General features: G+C 39.2%; 1 protein-coding gene across 3 annotated transcripts in view; it reads right to left on the minus strand.

The window, feature by feature from the left end:
- PRLR (prolactin receptor) overlaps nucleotides 1-11,616 on the minus strand; it is a 161,603-nt gene that overhangs the window by 109,098 nt on the left and 40,889 nt on the right. For 2 of the 3 annotated variants that reach the window (XM_033085434.2, XM_033085437.2), the window contains one exon: nucleotides 9,499-9,668. The exons of the other annotated variant lie outside the window; for it this stretch is intronic. The gene's annotated coding sequence lies outside the window, so the exon portion shown is untranslated. The remainder of the gene's footprint in view (nucleotides 1-9,498; nucleotides 9,669-11,616) is intronic. 3 annotated transcript variants of the gene reach the window in all.

The raw sequence follows: 11,616 nt of genomic DNA on the forward strand, positions 1-11,616 counted from the left end.
ATAAAATGAGTATGGTGACATGGTTTGGAGGGCATGGTGGTATTTGATCAAAGGTTCAATTTGATGATCTTGGAGGTTTTTTCCAACCTTCACGATTCTATGATTCCATGAATGTAACCTTCCTATGGGTCCAAATGGTTATTTGGTGAAATGGCTCACAACAGTTACGAGGGCAGGACAGAAAACTGTGACTTTAAGTGTCAGTATTTGGCTTTGGTTTCTTCCTCCTGTATACTCAAGCAAAGTCTTTTGGATTCCATAGCTGCAAAAATGGGAGCGGAGAGCAAGGTAATATTTCTTGAGCCTAATGTCTCTTACTGCTATTTGCCTTTTTTCTGCCTACCAAAGGAATGGGATTAAGGGAATACCCTCAGAGTATTCCCTTAGTACTCTAATACGATTGAACTAATAATCTGATTACAGAATAAGCTGTGCACTGCTCAAGACACACTTGGTGAACACAGTATGCACGCACATCTACATCACAAAAACTCTGTCAGTACTTATGATATCACTTATTAGCAGCCTAGTCTACTATTAAAAGATTCTTATTTTCCCCTAAAAACCCTTGTAAAGAGCAAAAGATTTATGATTAGATTTTATTTTGGCTCTTTATGATTTTTTGAGGAATTAAGATACTTTCTTTCAGCTTAACATTAAAGACAAAATTGCATGCAGTCTCAAATGACACTTGGAAAACATGGTATCATGAGACAAGACAATGAAAGTCAGGGAACTGAAAGAAAATGTTTGTCCAATGGCATTAGGTGAGTTGGTGATTTTTTAAAAATCCCAACCTAAAGCATCAGCTGACATATGCCAGACAACACGTCATTTAACACGTATTAAGTAATTGAGATAAACATCAGGGAGCTTTGGTTTCAATCAGATTACTTAAAAGGTTAAACTCTTTCTCCGTGAAGTCAAAACTTCCAATAATGTCGTCTTTGTTTGGATTAAAAAACCTCCCTCGATTCAAATGCCTAGACAATATAAGGGGTGGTTGTCTGACACTGACTCTAACAATTTTGTTAAAGCAACTTCTTACTTCAGCTGGGCAATGTGACATAGAAAAATGCCTTTAAAATAATTCAGAGTATAACTCAAATTCTGTATTAGAAATCTTAACAGCTTAGCTTGCTGAAATAGAAAAGCATGCAGAAAGATTACAAACCCAAGACCTTGAGATACATTCAAACCAAATGCCAAACAATGAAATTAAAAGGAAAGTTTTGGGTTTGGCTATTCATGGTCATTTCTTCATTTGTAGTCTACTTTTATACTTTATGTGGGTGTTCAACTGTATTTTAATATAGCCAAAATAAGAATAGTTGTGCACATGAAATGCACACCTGGTTTCTTGCAGGTCAAGCAGCTGACAGTTAGTATTAAGTAACCAAAGAAAATCCAGAATATAACAAGACAATGAACAGCTGCCACTGAGACTTATGACTTCTTAAGTAAGATTGGAGATAGAAAAATGACAGAAAGGGATCAGAACAGCAAACCTGGGAACAAACAGAGAAAAGCTAAGTTACATGATTTCCAAGTTCTCCAGACTCTAAGGATATTTAGGGAACAGAGGCAAGAACTTGTTAACAGGGATTATACACCACTGGTGAGCAGATGGTCTTCTTGCCTCTGGCCACTCAATTATCCACACCCCAGAGTGACAGCCTGGACAATAGAGTCAACATCCTTGTGTGCATTCAAAGTTGAGTCAACCAAAGTAAGCTTTTAGCTTTGGAAGACTGAGGAATTCCACCTGTCACAACCCCTTTAATTAAAGGGGTGTATAAACTAATTCTGGATGGTTAAAATGCTACCTCCTTCAAAAATAACCCATTTGCCTTGGAAAGAATGACCCAGAAACACCAATTTACATGAATCCTTACTTAGATGAGTAAGTATAGAATAATTTTGATTCACACTTCATTATTAGAATTAGGTAGAAAGCTTTTTGAAACAGAAATCGAGTTATGATCTTCCTACTTAAAAAAAGACAGCTACTAGTACTCAATCCTTCTCAGACATATTTAATCATAGCACTGTCAATATCTTAAGAATATTTACATGTAATCACCTTCTCATCAACATACACAGCAGGACTGAATTTTAATTCCAATCAATCATGAATCATTTAAGGAAAATTAAATGTTGAACTCTTGTGTTTTCCTTAACCTTCAAGTCTCTTCTTAGTGACTTCAATTTCCCCATTTTTAGCTTACTTGTCTAAGCAAAACTCCGCTTACATGTACACCATCTACGTCCCAGACTGTGTAGTGATGCATTTCCAAGCTTGTTTCTTTCTCTCTTCCTGCTGCTATTTATCCCTCCTTATTTTTTCTTTTTTTGTTTCTCATTAAGCTATTCACCCTATTTCTCTCACAGTTAGCTAGAACAAATATGTTTTCCATGACTTAGGAATCATTCATGCAGTTTCTGGATAGATAAGAAGTTAAATCAATTGGAAACAGGTCTAACTTTCTAGTGTCATTGCAGCCAAATTTCCTGTTTGAGTCACAAAGCAAGACCACTGTCGAATAGGAAATGATAGCGCAAAAGACTACAGCAACATGTCCAATGTTTTTTTTTCCTTTTCCAACCAAAGCGTCTATAGTAGAAAACTTTGTTACTGTGAAAATAAACTGCTTTCATGCAACATCGATGACTATCAATAGGGTCCCAAGAGAGTACCAGAAAAAGACAGATATGTACTCTTTAAAACCTGAAGATGATTCTGTACAATTATTGTTTACATAGAGTCACTGTTATATAACTTTACAGTACACTTTATCTTGCTAGTATGGTGGTGAAACTGGAATTAGAAATTAAAAATGTACAGCTTTAAGAAGATCAGATGCACTAAAAAAGCCTGCTCAACCAAGAGCCTATGCACAGACCTAGCAACAAATATGAATCCTTTATTTTCCCCCAGATGCAGAAGAAAAAGTATTTCTTTGCAATGGAAACAAACATTTCTGAATTTCTGCTAACCTACCAAAGTCATGTCAAAGAAATAACAGCCAGACCAGTCTATAAAAGAACACCTGCATATTTATGGATTCCATTGAGTAAGGAATTTTCCACTGAGTAGTGTGCGGGAGACACGTATTTTTATTTTACCATAGTTATGATCAGAAATACTGTTTTCTCTGTCGATATATACAGAGTTTAACATGCAAACATAAACATCCTGAAAAAAGCAAATGGGAACACTTTTGCAACCATATCCAACCAGAAACAAAATGCACTATAAATCATCATAATCACAGAAAAAAATATTTCCATTGAGCTTTATTTATCTCATGTTTTTTTAAATTTCTGTCATCAGGTTCCATGCATCCATGTATCCATACATAATTAATACATTAAAAGCTGGCATCATTGAAGGAAGATCTTTTACCTCTGTGTCTTCTTTGTGTGTAATTCTATGCCTATTCATTAATTTCTCATAGAAGTCTTCAGCTAATTTGTGGCAAAATTTAACAAGAGGTGAACAAAAGCCAATGAATGAGATAATTCTTAATGATAGCTAATTTCTCATTATGTTTGCATAACTGAAAACTACTGAATTAAATTAATGGTACTGATAAAGCTCAACATAAATATTATTATGTCAATTATACCTTGTCAGTATTCTTTAAGACCTAACTAGAAGATCACTTCATTTAAATTACCTAATAACATAGAATGAACATGTAGTAATTTGGAATAGTTATAGAACCTCATGAATCGTGCCTGAAATAGGAACTTCAGGGGCTAAGACAAAGGTACACATCCTGACATCTGAGTAAGGGACTACAGATTATGGCAAGTTGAACTTCAGTTATTCAATTCAGCAAAAAGCAGCTGTATTAAATCTGGAAATGACTTTATGAGTAGACAGTACAGTTTGACAGTGCTGAAAGAGAGGTCTTGTATCCTCACTTTTCCCTGTTCCTGATATTTTTCGTTTAGTTTCATCCTTCTCACCCTCGGTAATGGAGTTTCCACACCATATCTCAGCGCCCAGGATAAAGCATCCCTACAATCTCAAGACTAAACATTTAATGAGTTAAACATTTTCTTGTTTTCCTAAGATAGTTATCTGATATTTTAGTGTGCTTGGGAAATAGAAACAAGTTAGGGGATTCCCATTCCTGCCCTGAAAAAATTTTACTGTTGTGAAAGTTGTTAACTTGTCTGCATCTATTTCACACAATGCCTAAGTAGTGTATTTTAAAAAAATACACTCTTTATTAATTAACTTATAGCTTGTATCAAAGTTCCAGGATTTATTAATATTTTCAGGGATATTAATGAAGGCAAACAATTTTTGTTTAGTAAGTGTAAGAAAAGAAACCTAGAGATTTAGAGAAATCTGTAATTTGATGAAGCAATCCTGAAAGTACAGTAATTTCATGACTATAAGGTGCACCGTTTTGACTAAAATTTTCCCCCCAAACCCGGAAGTGCACCTTATAGTCCGGTGCGCCTTATCTGATGGACAAAGTTCAGAAATTTGCCTACCCAGAAGTGAGAGCTGCGAGCCGTGGGGGGAGCCGGCAGGGCCATGGCTGCCAGGTGGAGGTGGGGTGGAGCAGCAGCAGGCAGGCCCCGGCCCTGTGGAGGCGGGACGGCCCCTCTACAGGCACGCTCCGGCCCCATGGAGGGGACACAGAGGGGCGGTAGCCATAGCCTGGCCCCGGTGAGGTGGCACGGAGGAGCGGCGGGCATGCCCCGGCCCCACCGGGTACAGGCGGGCCTGGGGGCCCGTGGCTGCCGGGTTGAGGCGGGGCCTCGGCCGGAAACCACACGGGGGGAGCTGGGGGCGGAGCCTCGCTGCAAAAACAAAGTGTGCCCTATAGTCTGGTGCGCCTTATCTGATCTACAAAGTTGCACATTTTGCCGACTCCCCGGGGGTGCACCTTATAGTCTGGTGGGCCTTATGGTTGTGAAATTACTGTACTATTGGGAACTAGATAACAGCAAAACATTTCAACTCTGCCAAGTAAAATTCACACTTGAAAAGTCTCTGTAATGTGGCCATTTTGAGACAAGGAATGCTCCCTCCTTAATGGGTCCAATGTGCTGAACTTTGAGGTGATTGCGTATTCCCCATCAGACGACAATTTCAGATGATAATTTTCACCTCACAGATACATATAGCTGAGTTTGTAGCTGAGCTCAGTGGGGGTCTCTGCATTGTCAATGAAGAGAATCAGGCTGTTAAGGGTGACTCACCTGCTTTAAATAAAGGAATTCCACTAACAAGGGCCTATTTCTTACTGACTATGAACAAAGAGCCTAGGCAGCCTGTTGTAAGTACCCATACTTTGAAGAACTGCAATCACAGGAATAAGTGAGAAGGCATTGAGAGTCAAACAATAAAAAAATCAGAAGGACAGAAAAAAAAGGAACAAAAGGTAGTAACCAAGTCTCATAACAGGCAATTGCAAATACCCCACTGCCATTGCCATGCACACCTTTCACTATACCAGGTGGTCAGAGTTCCATCCAACTGGACCTTAAACACTTCCAGGGATGGGCATCCAAACTTCTCTGGGCAACCCAATCCAGTGCCTTACCAATCTCACAGTAAATAATTTTTTCCTAATATCTAGTCTAAACCTACTCTCTATTAGTCTGAAACCATATCCCCTTGTCCTGTCACTCTCTGCTCTTGTAAATAGCTGCTCTCCTTGTTTCTCGTAGGCTTCCTTTAGGTACTGGAAGACCACAATTAAGTAGCCCTGAAGCCTTTTGCTCTCCAGGCTGAACAACCCCAGAGCCCACAGGGCTCTGGATGCAGCCCAGGACATGTTTGGCTCTCTGGGCTGTGAGTGCCATGGCTGGGCCATGTCCAGCCTCTCACCCACAGCACCCCAAGTCTTTCTAGGCAGGGCTGCTGTGAGATTTCTTCATTTCCCTCTCTTTTCTTAACAATTCAGTATCCAAATATTGCCCGTCAGTCACATGGTTATGTACTGCAGAGACATTTCCTGTCATAGACTTCTCAAACTTTTCCATTTTCTGTTTCCTTTCTCTTCACAAAGCAACATAAAGAAGGTTCAACAGATTAAGTACTAGGGAATTACTTTTATGTCATATTAGTACAACAGAAATGCTTACACTGAAAGTGTTTTAAGCATCTGTTACACCAAGAATAAAGGCCAGATGATTTCCATCTTACACCTTTCCCTTCCTTCCCCTCTTCCCCTTTCCTAGCTACACATACTTCCACCACTCAGAAAATCCTAGAATTTTGCAGCTGCTCTTTCTGCAGGGTAATTCTTATTTTGCATAGGGTTCTAGCAGAGTATACGAGAGATCCTCACTCTGCAAAACAGATAATATCTGTTAGCCAGAAAACATCTTGAAACAAGACATTCTGGACTATGATCTGCTTATTATAGGTAGAGTGAATGTATCCCTGATAGTTAATCAAGCAACTCTGTTAGTATGCTCTCTATTTTAGTGCATCTGCCACTGTTCACCTGTAAAAATTAGTAGAGCAGACATTTTCATAGTGTGTTACAGAAGAGTTCAAATATTATGGTGCAAAACTTCAGCATGAACAAATCGGGAAGCAACATCTATGTTTTTATTTCACATATTGTACTCAGTAGACTAGAAGCTAAAATAGTTTCAGCGATGAAATTAGACCTATTTATGATATTTATTCAATAAGAACTTCCTACCTCAAAGCAATTTTAATTAAAAACCAAATGCAGAATCATAATCTTATAAATATTCAGCCCAATCTTTTCTGCTTAACAGAAGCTTTTGGATGGTGCAAGTACAGTATTTGTAGATTAAATGTTCCCAGAAATAATGTTTTTTTGAGTTAATATAATTAACATTAAAAGAATATACAGTAATTTCACGATTATAAGCTGCACTGAGTATAAGCTGCATTTCCGGGTGCCAGCAACTTTTTGTTCTTTGTCCATGTATAAGCCGCACCTGATTATAAGTCACCCATTACAATACAGAGTGTGATAAAAGGTATCTGTTCTATCACCATCTGTTGAGGGTGGGGGCAGTGATCCTTATCTCAACGGCCGATATTCTGCTAATAGGTCATCCATTGAAACCAGGCAGGGCATTGTTCTTTATCTTTTCACAACCCATCCTTCCTCTAGCGAGTCATTTTCTGCTAATGGCCCATTGAGTCCCACTGTGGGACTGATAAAATTACTGCATCCCATTGGAAGTTGCTCCAGCCAGGGGGAAGAGCCCAACATTTCTTACCAAAATAAAAACAGAATTTTTGGGACACTAAGGGAGCCCCTTTCTCCACTGGACTCCAGACGAAAACCGAATTTCTCCACATCACCACTGGACCTCCCAAGGGAAACTGCACCTTCTACAGGAGCACTGCTTCAACTGAATCACATCTGTCACTGCAGGAGGATGCAGCCACCATTTAATGGACTGCTAACAACACCCTGCCTGACAGGGTGTCAGGTTGTACTCTGACTTTGTCAGGGTTTGGAGTTTGTTTCTTTGTAGTACTGTATTTCTGTTTTAATTTCCCTAGTAAAGAACTGTTATTCCTAATTCCCGTATCTTTGCCTAAAAGCCCCTTGATTTCAAAATTCTAATAATTTGGAGGGAGGGAGTTTACATTCTCCATTTCAAAGAGAAGTTCCTGCCTTTCTCAGCAGACACCTGTCCTCCAAACTAAAACAAGTTTTTGTTCTTTGTCCATATATAAGCCGCACCTGATTATAAGCCACACTTCCGGGTTCAGACCAAAATTTTAGTCAAAATGGTGTGGCTTATAATCGTGAAATTACTGTAGATGAAAATTGCCTTTGCTTCTCTCTTCTTGTTCAAGAATTTTTTGGCTCCACTAGCTTTTATGTGGGTCCTGTTGGTGGCTTCGTAACCTGTATAATGGCTGTTTGAATTTTGGTTATTGTTTTATTTTGTCTTCTTCTTCCTAAGCAATGTTGAATATTCAGTATCTTGTGTTCAAATACGTAGGTTGAAACAAAAGACAACATTTGGCCCTAATACAATGCCCAATAACTCTGAAGTAATGCTCTACCTACATAGGAAGCAAATATAATTAAACAAGAAGGAGAACAACCTTCCAGGAAGAAGGTAGAAGAAAGAGATTATCAGGCTCCAGACCTGGAAAATTACTTTCTTTCTTTTATTTTTTCTTCTTTATTTTTTCTTTTTCCTTTCTTCTTTTTTAAAGTGGATCACTAAAAAGTTGTGAAAGTGAAAAAAATCTCTACCTTTTGTCCACAGCTAAACCTTGACCAAAAACATTCTCAGCCACTTTACTAAAAAATCACAATTTTTATATCAAGAAATAGATGATGTAAAATTTATTTAATATAGCATTATAAATTCTAAATAATTTGACACCTTATCAATATCCTAGTTGATTTTCAATATTTGAGGATTAACATGTATCTTTCAGTTACCATTATCAGAAAATTGTACATCTTTACATACTTTATCTGCATTAATAAATAATATGGTGCAATACAAGCACATCTTAAAAGAAAAAAAATGTTTTTGCTTAGTGCCTTATACGCATTTAAGGGTTTTCATCGAATTCTAGTTCTAGTATGGTGCCTGTTTCAGGTCTCAATGCAGCAGAGAAACTGGGACTACGACTAGATAACATTACTGCTGAATAGTGAGTCTCAGATCACTGAGAGTAACAAACATACAAATTGCACTCATTTGAAGTGTACTACAGATACATGCAGGTAAATGTGGAGTGGAGTAGGAAAGTGTTTTTCATACATAAAGTCAAAAACGGTTAAAATACATATCTTTAAATTTTTTAGTATTTTGCTATTGCTTGCATTTTCTTGTCTGGATACACGAGAGGCATTTCTTTGCCATTCTTGCTCATGTAATGGCAATAGAACAGTTAAATAAACAAAACAAGACCTTCTTCCTTCATTAGCCACATAAAATACATATCAGTTTAGTCAACGACTTCGTTAACACCCTGATATCTGGCCATTTCCTCTATATGAAATATAAACTCTGCTTTGGATGAGGGTTACCATGTCTAAAGAAATTTGTTCCTCCTTTTTTACTTCATCAGAATAACTACACAGATGTACAAGATGTTCTGAGGCCATACCCACTATAGATGCCCTTCCACTGTCAATTTCCTGCTTTTGTATGACGCTCCATCTTCACAAAAGAAGAATGACACAAAACTCTTTTACAAGGACATCTCAAATGCATACAAGTTGTCGTACATACACTTTGTCTTCAAATCTATAAATATTTTCCATGCTTGACAATATGCAAATTCTTCAAACTTAACATGAAGTGATTTTTATATAGGAACGTTTTTAAGGTCTTGTAAGAGTATACTGGTTTTATTTCCATGCACACTGCTTTTCTTTGTTCTTGTATAACATGAGTGTGTAGGACAGAATCAGAAAGCCTTCACCCTGGCTTTAACTAACTCATTAAGCACATAATCTTCAGAAAATATTTCTTCAGACATCTATAAAAATAAGCAGTCACCTTTTCAGTGTCTTGGGCTCTCTGCTCTTCTTGGAGGCTCTGAGCTCTCAGCTGCTCTGCAACATGCACACAAGCTCTTTTATCTGTTATCATCTTGGATTTTATTTCAGAAGGCTCTGAAATCTGCTGTAGTTGCAAGTCATTCTGATGTGGCACTAAATTTTCAAATGCTAAAATTAAACATTAAGCAATGAAGAGTTGTCAGAAATAGTAACAAACATATTAAAATATGATAATTTTAAGAACATTGTTTCAAACTGTTTTTCTGTGTTAATGTACTCAGAAAAACCTATAAAAATGTTCAAACTGAAAATCAGGACTAGCTCCATTGAAAAGAACTGAGAGATTTAAACTTGAATAATGCCAAACTTTGTTTAGTTGAGAGAATCTAATTGCTCTGTATGGTTTCCTCTGCAGGGGAAGTGCAGAGGGAGGTGATATGCTCTTGTCACTGGTATCTAATGAGAGGACAATGTGGGAATAGAAGCTACAACAGAATTAGAGAAGGCTTATAGAATTGTAGAAGGCTTACGTTGGAAGAGACCTTAGAGATCACCTAGTTTCAAGCCTCCTGCCCTGGCCACGGATACTTTTAACTAGACCGGGTTGTTTAAAATCCCACTGAGCCAAGACCTGAGCACTCACAGTGATGGTGCATCCACAACTTCTCAGGGCAACTTGTTCAGGCAGGTACTGGCCTCACAGTAAAGAATATATTCTAAATATCTATACACTCTAAATATATACTCTTACTATATAGTTCTAAATACTCTACATCAGTTTGAAGCTGCTGCCACTTGTCCTGTCTTGTCCAAATCCATGTTGTTTTGGGTAACCCAAAACATTATTGTATTCCATATCTATCTGTCCACCAAAAAAACCTTTCTGCCTCTTTATGATCCAGCACCACAGCCAGAATGAGAATCCTGAAGTGGGGATTGTGGGGAGGGAAGAGGGGTGCTGCTTATATCCCTTTTTAATTTGCAGGCTGGAAGCAGGGAGCACTCTCTCTCACTGAAGCATTTGCAGAAGGTGAAGGCTCTGCTTTGGAGAGGGTTGCTTCAGGTGGTTGGGTTTTTTTCTGGGCTTTCAACACCACCCACTCAGGAAAAGTGTATTTCACAAGCAGAAACTGTTTTGGAGTGAAGTTTGCAAACCCTATCAGCAGCGTGGAGCTTGAGCCAGTCTCAGGGGACAGGTTAGTACCAACAGGCCTTTCCCCTGGACACACCAGCATCAACACTGGTGGAGTCCTGCACATGGCAGGAGGAGGCAGTGGGTGGCAGAGCTGACCCAGTATGAGCCAGCAAGTCTTCGTCTGCCATTAGAATAGCTCCATATCTCCTACCTTCTCATCAGGGTTTGCTGCCATCATTTCCCGTTGTCTCCTGGACTGTCTTGCTGCCTGCAAAGGCCGCCATCTTGGGGACAGAGTTTGCCGCCATCTTTTCTCTTTGTCTCCCCTCACACAGTTGCCTGCAGTGGGCACCATCCCAAAAAAGGAATTTCCAGCACTTTCAGTTTCTCTTGGTTCTCAGGGAGTATGTTTTTAAAATTTTGTATCTATCTGTTAGGTTTTGCTGTTGCAGTTTCATTTGTTAGCACGCTGTCATTTTTTTTCACTTACACCTGCTTGTATTTGTTTTCTCCTTTTTTGTGGAAAAAGATTGGTTAAACCTATAAACATGGGGAATTCATTTTATAGTGTTCCTCTTTAGACTGTCTTAAACCAAGACACATGCTCTTGTAAATAGCTGATCTCCATCTTTCTTGTAGGCTTTCCTCAGGTACTGGAAGCCACAATTAGGTAGCCCTTAGGCCTTTTGTCCTCCAGGCTGAACAGCCCCAATTCTCTCAATCTTTCCATTCAGCAGAAGTGCTCCAGCCCTCTGATCATCTTTATGTCTCTCCTCTGGGCTCACTCCAGCAGGTCCCTGTCCCTCCTGTGCAGGACCCCAGCTCTGGATGCAGTGCTCCAGGTGGGTCTCAGCAGAGCAGAGCAGAGGGGCAGAATCCCCTCCCTGCCCTGCTGCCCACGGGGCTCTGGATGCAGCCCAGGACACGTTTGGCTCTCTGGGCTGTGAGTGCCATGGCTGGGGCATGTCCAGCCTCTCACCC

Source organism: Catharus ustulatus, chromosome Z (genome assembly GCF_009819885.2).
Source record: "Catharus ustulatus isolate bCatUst1 chromosome Z, bCatUst1.pri.v2, whole genome shotgun sequence".
NCBI lineage: Eukaryota > Metazoa > Chordata > Aves > Passeriformes > Turdidae > Catharus > Catharus ustulatus.